Raw genomic sequence first — 13535 nt, 5'->3', positions numbered from 1 at the left:
TTGTGTGAAGAAATTTATAAAGTCATTACTACTAAACTGTACAGGAATATTTTGTTCAGGTGATTTGCATTTATTTGTTAACCTGGCCACTGTACTAAATAAAAACCTGGGGTTGTTTTGGTTATTTTTTTATCAGTTTATAGTAATGCTCAGCCCTGGCTGCTTTTAGAGCCTTTTTATAACAGGAAGTGCTGTCTTTCCAAGCGATTATAAAGACCTCTAAATGTGTTTGTTTCCATTTGCGCTCTAGATTACGAGTTTCTCTCTTGATAGCATGAGTAATATTGTTGTACCACGGTGCAGTACTTTTCTCTCTAACCTTTTTTAATCTGATCGGTGCAACCGTTTCTAATGTACTAGAGAAAATGGTGCTCATACTGCTAGTCAGTTTCTCTAGTTAATTTGTGTGTTTGGGTACACTGAGCAGCTGAGATAATGTAATGAAAATATTTGTGAATTTATCTATAGTGTTTGGGAGAATTGTTCTACCTGGTCTATAACGCGGAGTAGTATGTAAAATATCAGCAGTGCGCAGTGTGCACGTTACAAGGTAGTGATCAGTGACATCATCACTTTGCGGTATGATGTCTATATCAGTAGGATTGATTCCATGTGATATAATTAAATCTAGTGTTTTCATTTAGTCATCTAGTCATTCTATTCATTTTCTGTCTAATTTATTTAATTTTTTTTTTTTTTTAATTCTGTTCTGTGCTAGATTAACTGAGACTTGTTACAGCACTTGCATTTGTTGCATATTGTTGCCCTTGACTGTTCTAGTTGCTTCTATTGCTCTCATTTGTAAGTCGCTTTGGATAAAAGCGTCTGCTAAATGCCTAAATGTAAATGTAAATGTAGTGTATGATTAAAACGATGAGTGAGTCCAGTTACATTTAGCTTGAACCTAAAGGAGTTTAATTAATTTGTAAACGCAACCCCTGGCGCATTGTTTGTATTATTTACGTGAATGTTCAAATCACCGACAATCAGTGCTTTATCAACAGTAACCATTAGGTCTGATAGAAAATCTGCAAACTCTTTTAAGAAATCAACATAGGGCCCTGGCGGTCTATATATGGTAGCCAAAGAAAAAGATAATAGGGATTTTTTTCTTATATCTGAGAGTGTAACATTTAGCACAAGCACTTCAAATGAATTTAACCTGTTTGTGAGTAACATTAAGAATATCTCTATAGATAGTTGAAACACCGCCACCACGACCAATCAGACAGGGTTTGTGCATATAACAGTAGCCTGGTGGAGTAGACTCATTAAGACTGAAATAATCATTAGGTATAAGCCAGGTTTCAGTCAGACAGAGTAAATCAAAGCTATTATCTATGATAATTTCATGTACAATAACTGCTTTAGGTGTGAGCGATCTAATGTTAAGGAGACTTAGTTTTAGAGAATGTTTTTTTCATTTCTTTTACGATTATCTGGTTTAATAATGATCAGATTTTCTCTAGATCCTATAGGCAAGGCAAGGCAAGGCAAGTTTATTTGTATAGCACATTTCATACACAGTGGCAATTCAAAGTGCTTTACACAGAAATGAAGTTAAAATAGTCATAAGTGAAAAAAAAATAAAAATATATATAGTATAACAGTTATAATAGGAATTAAAAGGAAATAAAAATAAAGATGAAATCAAAATAAAAAATAATAAAAAATAAAAAGTATAATTAAAAACTAGAAATAAAACAGGGTTAAATTGAAACACATAATTAAAGTGCAAGCAGTTCGGACAAAGCACAGAGCTCATTGAGAAAATGTATAAGATAAGGTGCAATCAGTCAGACGTACAGTGGCACAGCTCATTCAGTAAATGCACAGCTAAACAGATGTGTTTTGAGTCTGGATTTGAAAGTGGCAACTGTTGGAGCACATCTGATCTGTTCAGGAAGCTGGTTCCAGCTATGGCTGGCATAATAGCTAAAAGCAGACTCTCCTTGCTTTGATTGAACCCTTGGTATTTCTAATTGACTTGATCCTGATGATCTGAGTGATCTGTTGGGTTTGTATTTAATCAGCATATCTGCAATGTATTGAGGTCCTAGGTCATTGAGTGATTTATATACAAGTAATAGTACTTTAAAATCTATCCTAAATGTAACTGGAAGCCAGTGTAAAGATCTGAGGACTGGTGTGATATGGTCATATTTTCTGGTTCTGCTCAGGATCCTGGCAGCAGCGTTCTCTATGAGCTGTAGCTGTCTAATGGTCTTTTTGGGAAGGCCAGTGAGAAGACCATTACAATAATCCACCCTGCTGGTGATAAAAGCATGAACGAGTTTCTCTAAGTCTTGCCTAGAAATAAAGCCTCTAATTCTTGCAATATTTTTCAGATGATAGTAAGCTGATTTAGTTATTGCTTTGACATGGCTACTGAAACTCAGGTCTGACTCCAGAATCACACCAAGATTCCTGACTTGATTTTTTGGTTTTAGACCTTTAGCCTCAAGATATGCGTTCACCTTGAGAATTTCATCTTTGTTTCCTAATGTAGTGATTTCAGTTTTGTCTTTGTTTAACTGAAGAAAGTTTTGGCACATCCAACTGTTAACTTCATCAATGCATTTACATAGAGAGTCAATGGGGCTGTAGTCATTTGGTGAAAGGGCTAAGAAGATCTGGGTGTCGTCAGCATAGCTGTGGTAAGCCATTTTGTTATTTTTCATTATTTGGCTCAGTGGGAGCATGTACAGGTTGAATAGGAGTGGTGCAAGAATTGACCCTTGTGGGACTCCGCATGTCATGGATGTCCACTCAGACTTATGGTCACCTATACTCACATAATAACCTCTCCCTTCTAAGTATGACCTGAACCATTTGAGGACCATTCCAGAAAACCCAACCCAATTTTCTAGCCTGTCAAGAAGTATGTTGTGGTCAACAGTGTCGAATGCAGCACTGAGGTCCAGTAGTACCAGAATTGATGTTTTGCCTGTATCTGTATTGAGGCGAATATCATTTATAATCTTTATGAGCGCTGTCTCTGTGCTGTGATGCGGTCGGAAACCAGATTGAAAATTGTCAAAGTATCCGTTTGAGTTCAAGAATTTGTTCAGCTGACTGAAAACAACTTTTTCAATGATCTTGCCTATGAAGGGAAGATTTGAGATTGGTCTGTAGTTGCTCAGTATGGAGTTATCCAGATTTCTCTTTTTCAGGAGAGGCTTTACTACTGCAGTTTTAAGGGAGTTTGGAAAAGTCCCAGAAAGAAGTGAGGCATTTACCACTTCTAGGAGATCTGCTTCTAAACAGTTAAACACACTTTTGAAAAAAGAAGTGGGGAGTGTGTCAAGAGCGCAGGTTGATGTTTTAAGGTGCTGTACCGTTTCTTCTAAAATTTTACCATCAATTGCTTCGAAATCAGTCATGATAACTTTCTGAGGTTGTGGTCTCATCTGACTCACCTCAGAGCAACTCAACGATGTGCTGATCGTATTTCTGATATTAATGATTTTCTCGGAGAAGAAGGAGGCAAACTCACTACATTTGCTGTCTGAGAGCATTTCACTGGGAATGTGACTCGGGGGGTTTGTTAGTCTCTCAACAGTAGCAAAAAGAGTGCGTGTGTTGTTTATGTTTCTGTTTATAATATTTGAAAAGAAGGTCTGTCTAGCTTTGCCTAGTTCCACATTGAAAGCACAAAGACTGTTTTTATAGATGTTGAAATGGACTACAAGTTTTGTCTTTCGCCACATGCGTTCAGATTTCCTGCATTGTCTTTTCATTAATTGCACTGCTGTTGAGTTTCTCCAAGGTGCTTTTTGTTTGTCACTCTTTTTTCTGACTTTTACAGGAGCAATATCATCAATTACACTCTTAACTTTTGAGTTAAAAGAGTCAAGGAGAAGATCAACAGAGTCTGCAGATTATGCTTGGTGTTAGAGATATAGCCTTCATGAACAGCACACTAGTGTTCTCATTTAAGCATCTCTTTTTGACAGAGACAGATCTAGTTTCAATGGCAGGAGAGATTGATATATCAAAGAAAATACAGAAATGATCAGACAGTGCCACATCCTTAATAACTATCGATGAAATGTTTAGACCCTTACTGATAAGTAAATCTAGAGTGTGTCCACGATCATGTGTGGGTCCGTGTACATGTTGTGTCAAATCAAAAGTGTTAAGAACAGTCATGAGATCTTTTGTTGTACTGGATTCAGCATTGTCAATGTGAATGTTAAAATCCCCAGCAATAGCAAAACAGTCATACTCAGATGAGATTGCTGATAACAGCTCTGTAAAGTCATCAATAAAGGCCGGAGAATATTTCGGAGGCCTATAAATAATGATAAGCAGGATGCGTGGTGCACCTTTTAGCACAATGCCCAGATATTCTAGAGACAAATAATCACCAAATGATACTTGCTTACATTGATAGACATCTTTAAATAGAGCTGCGACCCCTCCACCCCTTCTGACTGGTCTGCAGACACTCATAAAAGTAAAGTTAGGAGGGGCTGTTTCATTGAGGACTGTTGCACTGCAGCTGTCTTCTAGCCACGTTTCATTTAGAAGCAAAAAATCTAGGTTGTTTGTGGATATTAAGTCGTTGACTAGAAATTATTTGTTTTTAAGTGAACGGATGTTTAAAAGTGCTAACTTAACAGTATTCATTTACATTTTTTCCCCCATAGTAATCTTAGTTTGACAAGTAACAGGCAGCAGATTAGATGGGTTTGCCATACGGCCTGAAAAGGCCTTAGACTTTCTATCACGTAACAGAACAGAAATAGAGAAAGAAGCAGGCACACTGGATTCACGCATGTTTTGTAAACATTTGATAAGGTTGCTGTTGACGTTGCGAGGACCCAGAACACGTCACTGAGAGCTGGTATCAGTTGTTTTTGGTGCAGATGGAGGAGGGTGTGTGCCCTGGCGTTGTGACAGAAGAAATCTCACAGGAGGAGGGACAGAGCGAGCTGGGCCTACAGTCTTTGGTGGTTGTGGGTCTTGACGCCTTTTGGTTGATATCTGGGGGCTAGCAGCGATCGAGTGTGATTGTCTGTTTCCAGTATAAACAAAATCCATTTTCTCTGTGAAGCTCAGAAGCGGGGATGCTGTAGAGAGGAATAACATGTCTGGTGAGGGGGGCTGTTTCTCTGGTGTTACCGGAAGCTGCAATATGTTATCGTCCGGTTGAAGGAGTGACATTTCTTCCAGCTTATTGCTTATATCACATATAAGTTGTAAAAGTTCACCAGTCTCACCCCTGATGGTCCCCATGTTTACCAGTGCCTCCACAGACTCCACAGTATGGGCTGAGATGTTACTGTTTAGTTCCTCGATCTGTGTCACTTGGAGCAGTTCTAATCCGTCACAGTCTGTCTGTGGTGAGCTCTGAGGGCGGGGCTCAGCTGGGAGTGTGTCCATGAGAAGTGGTTGTTGTGGCTGCGTGGTGTTATCATTGTCCTTGTGGGGTTTATCAACCGCATGTCCATTCAGATGCTGAAATGAAGTCCTGTGATCGTCCATACTCTGTACTGGTGTTTGTGTGCCATCCAGGTTGAGTGGGTTAGCATACACAGCTGAAGGATGATGAAGGGAAAAATAAATATTGTCCTTTAGCACTCTTGCACCGAGTTTGTTTAGGTGGAGGTCATTTGATGTAAACAGTTGTCTCTGACTCCAGAAGAGATTAAAGTTGTCGATAAAGTTCACTCCCTTCATGTTGCAGGTTTTTTGCAGCCATGTATTAAGCCCAAGTAGCCGTGAAAACCTATTTGTTCCTCTTGCTGGAAGTGGTCCACTGATGAACGGCTGAACTTTCAGTTTTCTAAGTGTTTCGAAAAGTTCATTGAAATCCCTCTTTAGGAGTTCTGACTCCTCTCTCTGAATATCGTTCTTTCCCACATGAATGATAAGTCGATTTGCAGTCTTATGTTTCATCAGAATGTTCTTAAGTTCCCTGTTTACATCAGAAACTGTTGCTTGTGGAAGGCAGCATGTAGTTGTATCCCTGCTGCTAATGTTTCTGATTGTTGAGTCGCCCACTATCAGAGTCCTGGGCTCGGCTGCGCTCTGAGCTGAGGGCCGCTGTCTGCTCGACCTTGAGCGCCTGTTAGCATTAGTGTTAGCTGCGGGCTGATTCAATCTGTGTTCGGTCACATTTATCACGTTTGGGGTTTCCTCACCCACATTCATTAGCACTTCAAATCTGTTTTCAAGATGTATATTTGGTGGTAGAAAACTAGTGTTTGCAATCCTTGTGTCTGGGGTAGAGCATGCTACTGCGGCAATATGTGATGCTCGTGACAATCTGATGTCTCGAGTGCCTTTTGGTCTTGCTCCCTGTTTGTTCCATCGATAAGTGTGTTGATCAGTTACTTGTTTCTCTACATGTTGAGTAGCACTACATTTATGGGACTCACCGGCAGTGTGCAGAGGGCGATCATGATGAAGCTCTGCTGTGTGATTCGTCTGGTTGGATGGTTCCGCAAATAACTTTGTTTCAAGAACTGCAATCCTTTGTAAAAGTCTGTGGCAGTTTGTGCAGCAAGTAGATTCTAGAAGAGGCATTTTCTTATCCTTTTGAATGTAGGCAGCTGTGTTTTCCCTTCTCCGGAATGTAAGCTGGAGGCAGTGGGAGGCTGGTCGGTTGAAATATTCCGCTTTTTGTTTAGGAATTCAGTCACCAGAGTTTCTAATTTTATCATTAGAGTGAAGCTTTGTCGTTTGAGCACTGTGCTGATTTGCTGAAGTTGTAAAATATAGAAGCGATAGAGCAAAGCGCGGAGCAGTAAGCAAGAGCGTCCGAACAGTAGCGAAGCAGGAAGCAGAAATAGAGGATTTTGACCTAAATATTCGTGGAACAGACACAGTTTCTATACAATGCATTACAGAACAAGAACTGTCAAGTGTAGTTTGACTTACTTGTCATACGGTGCGTAGCGTCTTGGAGATGTTGTTGGACAGAAGATCCGCTCCTGCTGGGGTGCAGGCCATCAGCACGGAAAAGCCTAGGCCGCTCCCAGAAAAGATTCCAAGTATTTACAAAGAGCAGCTTCTGTTCATTACACCATGACATTAACCATTCATTTAGAGCAAATAGTCTACTGAACCTTTCATGCCCTCGTCTGTATGTGGGAAGCGGTCCGGACACGATGATCCTCGTCGCGGGTGATGTTCTGCATACAGTCTCGATCAGGCTCCTGAAGTCCGTCTTCAGAACCTCCGACTGCCGCAGCCTGGTGTCGTTCACCCCTGCGTGAAGCACAACAGCACCGATGCTCTCGTCACCATTCAGAATCGCCGGTACCTGAGCAGCGACATCGAGAACACAAGCACCAGGAAAACAGTGACTGCGCACCTTACCTTTAGCTGAGGTAGCATGTTCATGCTGGACAATGGAGTCACCGATGATCACAGCGTCACGTTCAGTCTCGAGAAGAGGGGAGAAACGGTTTCGGGTGGAGATATCGAATACCGGCGGTGGAGGAGGAGAGGTCCTCGCCCGAGTCTGATTCGCGCCTTGCGCTGCTGAATCACCCAGGGCCCGCAGTGTGTCGGTGCCGGAGTGAAGGAGGCCTGGGATGATCGCGTTCTGGGTGCTCGTGCCCTGAGCAGGGAAACACAAGGAGTAGAAGACATCGGAGTGATAACATTACTTACTACGGACTTGTGAACGCCAGCCCGCGATGTCTCTAGCGCTGATTGTTGGTCCCTGAGATCGGCCTGTCTCTTCAGGAGGTTGTCGATCTGCTTCTCCAGAGCCTCCAGCTCCAACTGTACAGCGTGTAGCTCGAGCGTGTCCTCACCTGCACTCAAAGGTAGACATATATCCAATGCATTCGCCATTAGAACAGATATACAGTAATTTCTCGATTTTTAAGAGTGTAAACAAAGCGAGGGATATGAGACCACACTGGTGATGCTAGCGGGCTAAGGCTAGTAGCAGATATTCGGAAATATTCGGAAATCCGATTGTTTGAGATATAGAATACTATCGAGGATATGTTCACCTGCTATAAAATTAGAAAATATATTGAGTTGATATAAGAAGAAAAATCGAGTATATAGAGTCAATGAGGCGGAGCTCCATATTCAAACCACGCGGCAGGCACAAACGATCAGACAACAATCATGTGCAAACTAAATGAAGACATAACGAAAGTTCATAACTGTTACAACAATGGCAGTGAATGGCAGCCCAAAATTTTAAGCCCAAAAAGGTGCATCCATCCATTTTGAAAGTAATCCACGTGGCTCCGGGGGGTTAATAAAGGCCTTCTGAAGCTAATCGATGGGTTTTTGTAAGAAAAATAACCATGTTTAACACGTTATAAAGTAAAATATCTAGCTTCCGGCAGACCACCTTCCGTATTCAACTTACGCAGAAAGTTTAACACCTCTCGCCGTTCAAAATGCTTACGCTACGTCCAACCTCATCTTCAGTAGGCATTTAATTTTCATATTGCAATTTATTGCTGAAGCTTTTTTCACGGTATATGGTATTATCACAATATTTAAATAAGTTGCAAAAAAAGTGTTGTCATACTATAACAGGTTTAATAAATGTATTATAACAAAAATAACTGAACATTTAAATACAATAAAGCAATACACAAAACTGTATAAAGTAAACAAATATTTCAAACCGATTAAAGTGCAAAAGAATTATAAAGAACAATAGGTAACACTTTATAATAAGGTCTCACTAGTTAACGTTAGTTAATGCATTAGCTAACATTAACAAAGAGCAAATAGATATTTTTTTTACAATTTTTTTTAAGTTATTATTCTAGTTAATGTTAGCTCAGGTACATGAAATAATACAGTTACAACTTTTGATTTTAATAATGTGTTATTAAATGTTGAAATTTACATTTAACTAAGATTAATAAATGCTTTAGAATTATTTTTCATTGTCAGTTTGTTAACTAGTGGTAAATAATGGAGCCTTATTGTAAAGTGTGTGACTGAACAATAAAGAATCAGAACATATTCAAACAATATCTAGGACATGTAGTCCAGATTAGCATATAAAAATGTTTAAGTTTGAAAATAAATAGCCATAAGTCTATAAGTATTAAGTATTTGGTTATGTGATGAGCACATCAACGGATACAGAAATCTTAATGGCTGTTTGAAACATTTAAATACTGTTTATTAGCGTGAGTCTGCTTTGTTTATGAGGGTTACCGGGGAAACGACTGCATTTCTGCTGTTCCATCTGCGCCATCTGCTGTCAGAGAGTGTGTGTAGATCTGAAAATTCAGCTTTTGTCCCCGTTATGATCGAATCACAGGACCGGAATACCAGTAATTTGCCAAGAGATCTCTTTTTATTATTTTATATATCAGACATAGTTGAGACATTGAAAAGTTATTGTCTCATGCCAGCTATATGTTTCTCCATTCCTCCATTTCTCTCCCCTCTCCCTTCTTCATCCTCTCCTCGTCCCTCGTCCATCTCTCATCTCGTCTCGTCTCTCCTCTGAGTCTCCTCGTCTCTCCTCGTCTCGTCTCTGAGGCTGGACACTCAATTTGAATATTATATATACTACTAACAGAGGATCTCACTTGGAAGAGACTTCCATAGAAGGAAGAGAAACATGCGTCCTATGTTTAAAATAGAGCGTATACATCATGCTTACATCAGTTGCACAATCCACTTTCCTTATAAAGAATCAGTTTACAATACATTATAGAACAGATGCATGCTACTGTGTGCATCAGTGGAAACATGTTCTATAAGTATGCACATTCCTGTAACAGATATAGCTCATCCAAGTCTCTCCTTGGGACACAATGTTCAACACTGTCTGACTTACATTGTACATTATACAAATAATTATGAAAAATAATAAAACATAATAATACTAAATAAAAATAACATTAAACAATAAAATTTCGATCTTCAGTCCCTCCTCTGGAACTACGACAGTCAGTTCCACACCGTCACCCCTCCAGTGGCCATCTAGTGGAGCAATAGTGAAGAAAAGGAAAGGCAAAAGAAAGGAAAACAACAAACAGAAAACAAACAAAACAAATAACCCAAACCCATGATATGTCCCCGCATACTATGTGTCTTTTATCATCTATGTGTATGCATTTAAAATGTACCCCATACATCTAAGAAAGGAAACATTAATAAAATCTTCGCCAGTACCTGAACTCCTTCGGTAAAAATACCTGAATTCCTTCAGTTCCTGGTTCAAAATAACAAACTAAAACAAACGTTGATATTAAAGAATCCTATCCCTTGGGGTTGTAAATCAGTAAGCAGGTGTTGATTGTTTGTCAGTTGTGTTTTATAAGTATAAAATCTATCTTCACCTCTTATCAAAGCATGTCTTGAAACATGTCTGTTCATTATTCATTTGTTTAGAAAAGTCAACTCAGTTGTTTTGTATTAGAATGATTCCAACAATCTAAAATAACTTATGCTAAGATCTTGCTAAGGTTTTCTTAGTTAAAAATGTTAAATTCACTTAACCTTTGTTATCCAGAACTTCTCTTAAATCAGCAAAAGCAGTCTTCATCTTTAACCACCACCATGTTTTGGAATTATCCTGTCATGTCTTAATGATCTACAGGAGTGAAAACTATGATAGAGACATGTTAGTTCAATATCACACTTTCAGAGATTTCCCATTATGCTGAATCTGAAACTTCTAAACAATAATTGCACATAAGGCAACCAACTTCATGTTCCTAATATAAATTAAGAAGTTCTTATGTTATGGTCTCCAAAGTAATTAATTACAATCCCTCATGGTCTCAGCTGGTTCTTGAAAACCCATTCCCCTTATCTCTTTATGAATGATCATCTTTCCCAGGTGTTCCCCTTGCATAGTCACACCATCCAAGGAATGTGGTTGCTGGTGATCTGGTATGGAGGAGTTCCCATTTCTAGGGCAGACTACTGTAACTTCTCACAGCTCTCCCTTCAATGATGCTGTTGGCCTTACAAACATCTTCTCACTCTCATACACATCTCACAATCACACCTCCCTTCAGGAGATGCCCAGTAGCGGCGGTAAAATCTCTGCCTTAGATTGTCCCCTTTTTGGCCATAGAGGATCTTATCCGTCATTGAGAAATCACCTCATGCTCACTGGTAACCACTCTTTCCATTACGAAACCTTTGACAGGCATTTTCTTCAACAGAATCAAGGAATTGCATTCAAGAGCCATCAGAACCATTTGGAATGCCTAATAGTTTCAAAACATGGAGACAGATTAATAACAGCACTATTAATAACTTAAATCAATTAGTTATTACAACAATCCGTTCAAAGTAAAGTTCTGCTTCCTCTGTAACCGGAGCCATCTGCCCTGTACATGGTGAAGACAAAGATGAGACAAAGAAGTTACTGGTCATAGAGTAACTAATCCAAAATGATCACTTATATCATTCAAGGTCTGTATTCATTTAAAAGATTGAGTGAATGAGTTTTGCTTGAAACATTTAATTACCAATTGCCTAGTATAATTTCTTTAACATCTCTGTGTCTATGATTTTCAACTGAAACACTGTGCTTTACTATAAATAACGTATCACTCATAGCACAGGCTCAAATAGCATTCAGCTGTCTATGAATGAGAGAGAACCCACTGAGGCAAAGTCCACAATACCCCAGGACTGCATTTTCATAAACTTTTAACATAGTTTCATACTACAATTTTTTCTCTGGCTTAACCAGAAATTGCATATTTTCGATTGCATCTTTGTTTATATTTGTCTTTTCTCTTTTTCCTTTTTTTTCCCTTTTTTTTATATATTTTATATATATATATATTAACACCAGACATTTCTGTCATTTGATCTCATCTAGAAATGTATCTTGCAGATGCTTTCTTTGTTTGCAGCCATTTTGAAAATAATTTGTATATTTCTCTATGTGAACTAGAGAAACAGCAGGCTATCTATTTATAAGTGTGTGTGTGTGTGTGTGTGTGTGTGTGTGTGTGTGTGTGTGTGTGTGTGTGTGTGTAGAGAGAGAGAGAGAGAAAAGAGAGAGAAGAGGGTACAGGGTGAATTCCAAAGAGAGGGGCTGCTCTCCCTTATGAACACTTGAGAAACTTGAGGAAAGGAAAAACAAACAGTTAAAAGTTAACTCATATATTTTCAATTGTATTTTACTTTAAAATTCAATTTAACTCAAATAAATCCTTTCTCTTTTTTTTTCTTTTCTTTTTTCTTTTCAGTTGAACTCAGATCAGTCTCCTCCCCAAATATTGAACAGCTTTACTGTCAAAATCAGAAGGCCAACGATTCTAGCCACTTTTATTCATCAAGGCGCCTTATACCTTTAGCGTGTTTAAACGTTTTAGGGCTTTCTAAAGCTGCGCAACCTTCAGCGCAGACCCGCCACTTTAAACCGCTTTAATCTCACAGTTCGTTGCACCTCCCCGTACTTCTTCTAAGCACGGTTCTAAAGCGAGGACACTTTAGAGATTTTCTCTGCCCAAAAATAACAAAATTTAAAAATAAAACAAAACTGCAGTCTCGCCGTGTTCCGACCACCTTACAGTCACAACGAACTAATTGCTAAATCGCATTACGGATTAATCTCCCGAAAATTTGACAAAGTAGTCTTTTGCACAAAAGAATCCACTTTAAACCCAGCTTCATTCAATATTTTGGAGGTCAGAATGCTGATCAGAACAACTCAAGTAAATCACATCCAATTAAATTACTTAAAATGTAACTATGTCTGACACATATTCATTGGCAACACAACTGGTATTTCAAAATAACACAGTTCTTTTTAGCAGTTTCAGTCACTGTCTCAACAGTTTATATATCATCAGGCAGACTTAGAATCTTTAAGAAAAAGAAAATGTCTTACCTGATGATAAATGCCTGAAATGCAGATCCTGTTCGTGTGACGCCAATTGTAGATCTGAAAATTCAGCTTTTGTCCCCGTTATGATCGAATCACAGGACCGGAATACCAGTAATTTGCCAAGAGATCTCTTTTTATTATTTTATATATCAGACATAGTTGAGACATTGAAAAGTTATTGTCTCATGCCAGCTATATGTTTCTCCATTCCTCCATTTCTCTCCCCTCTCCCTTCTTCATCCTCTCCTCGTCCCTCGTCCATCTCTCATCTCGTCTCGTCTCTCCTCTGAGTCTCCTCGTCTCTCCTCGTCTCGTCTCTGAGGCTGGACACTCAATTTGAATATTATATATACTACTAACAGAGGATCTCACTTGGAAGAGACTTCCATAGAAGGAAGAGAAACATGCGTCCTATGTTTAAAATAGAGCGTATACATCATGCTTACATCAGTTGCACAATCCACTTTCCTTATAAAGAATCAGTTTACAATACATTATAGAACAGATGCATGCTACTGTGTGCATCAGTGGAAACATGTTCTATAAGTATGCACATTCCTGTAACAGATATAGCTCATCCAAGTCTCTCCTTGGGACACAATGTTCAACACTGTCTGACTTACATTGTACATTATACAAATAATTATGAAAAATAATAAAACATAATAATACTAAATAAAAATAACATTAAACAATAAAATTTCGATCTTCAGTGTGAATGTGCATT

The 13535-nt window shown here is 38.8% G+C and overlaps 1 long non-coding RNA gene across 1 annotated transcript; it reads left to right on the top strand.

Annotated features, from left to right (window-relative positions):
- Nucleotides 1-858: 858 nt before the first annotated feature.
- On the top strand, nt 859-9965 carry LOC307135327. The gene is made up of 3 exons (XR_013817665.1): nt 859-1478; nt 6801-7269; nt 9207-9965. It is a non-coding gene; the product is annotated as an uncharacterized lncRNA (long non-coding RNA).
- Nucleotides 9966-13535: the final 3570 nt, after the last annotated feature.

This window comes from Gobio gobio (genome assembly GCF_949357685.1).
Source record: "Gobio gobio genome assembly, chromosome: 12".
NCBI classification, from domain to species: domain Eukaryota; kingdom Metazoa; phylum Chordata; class Actinopteri; order Cypriniformes; family Gobionidae; genus Gobio; species Gobio gobio.
Note: the sequence above shows the minus strand (reverse complement) of the source record. Positions and strands in the feature narration are given on the sequence as shown.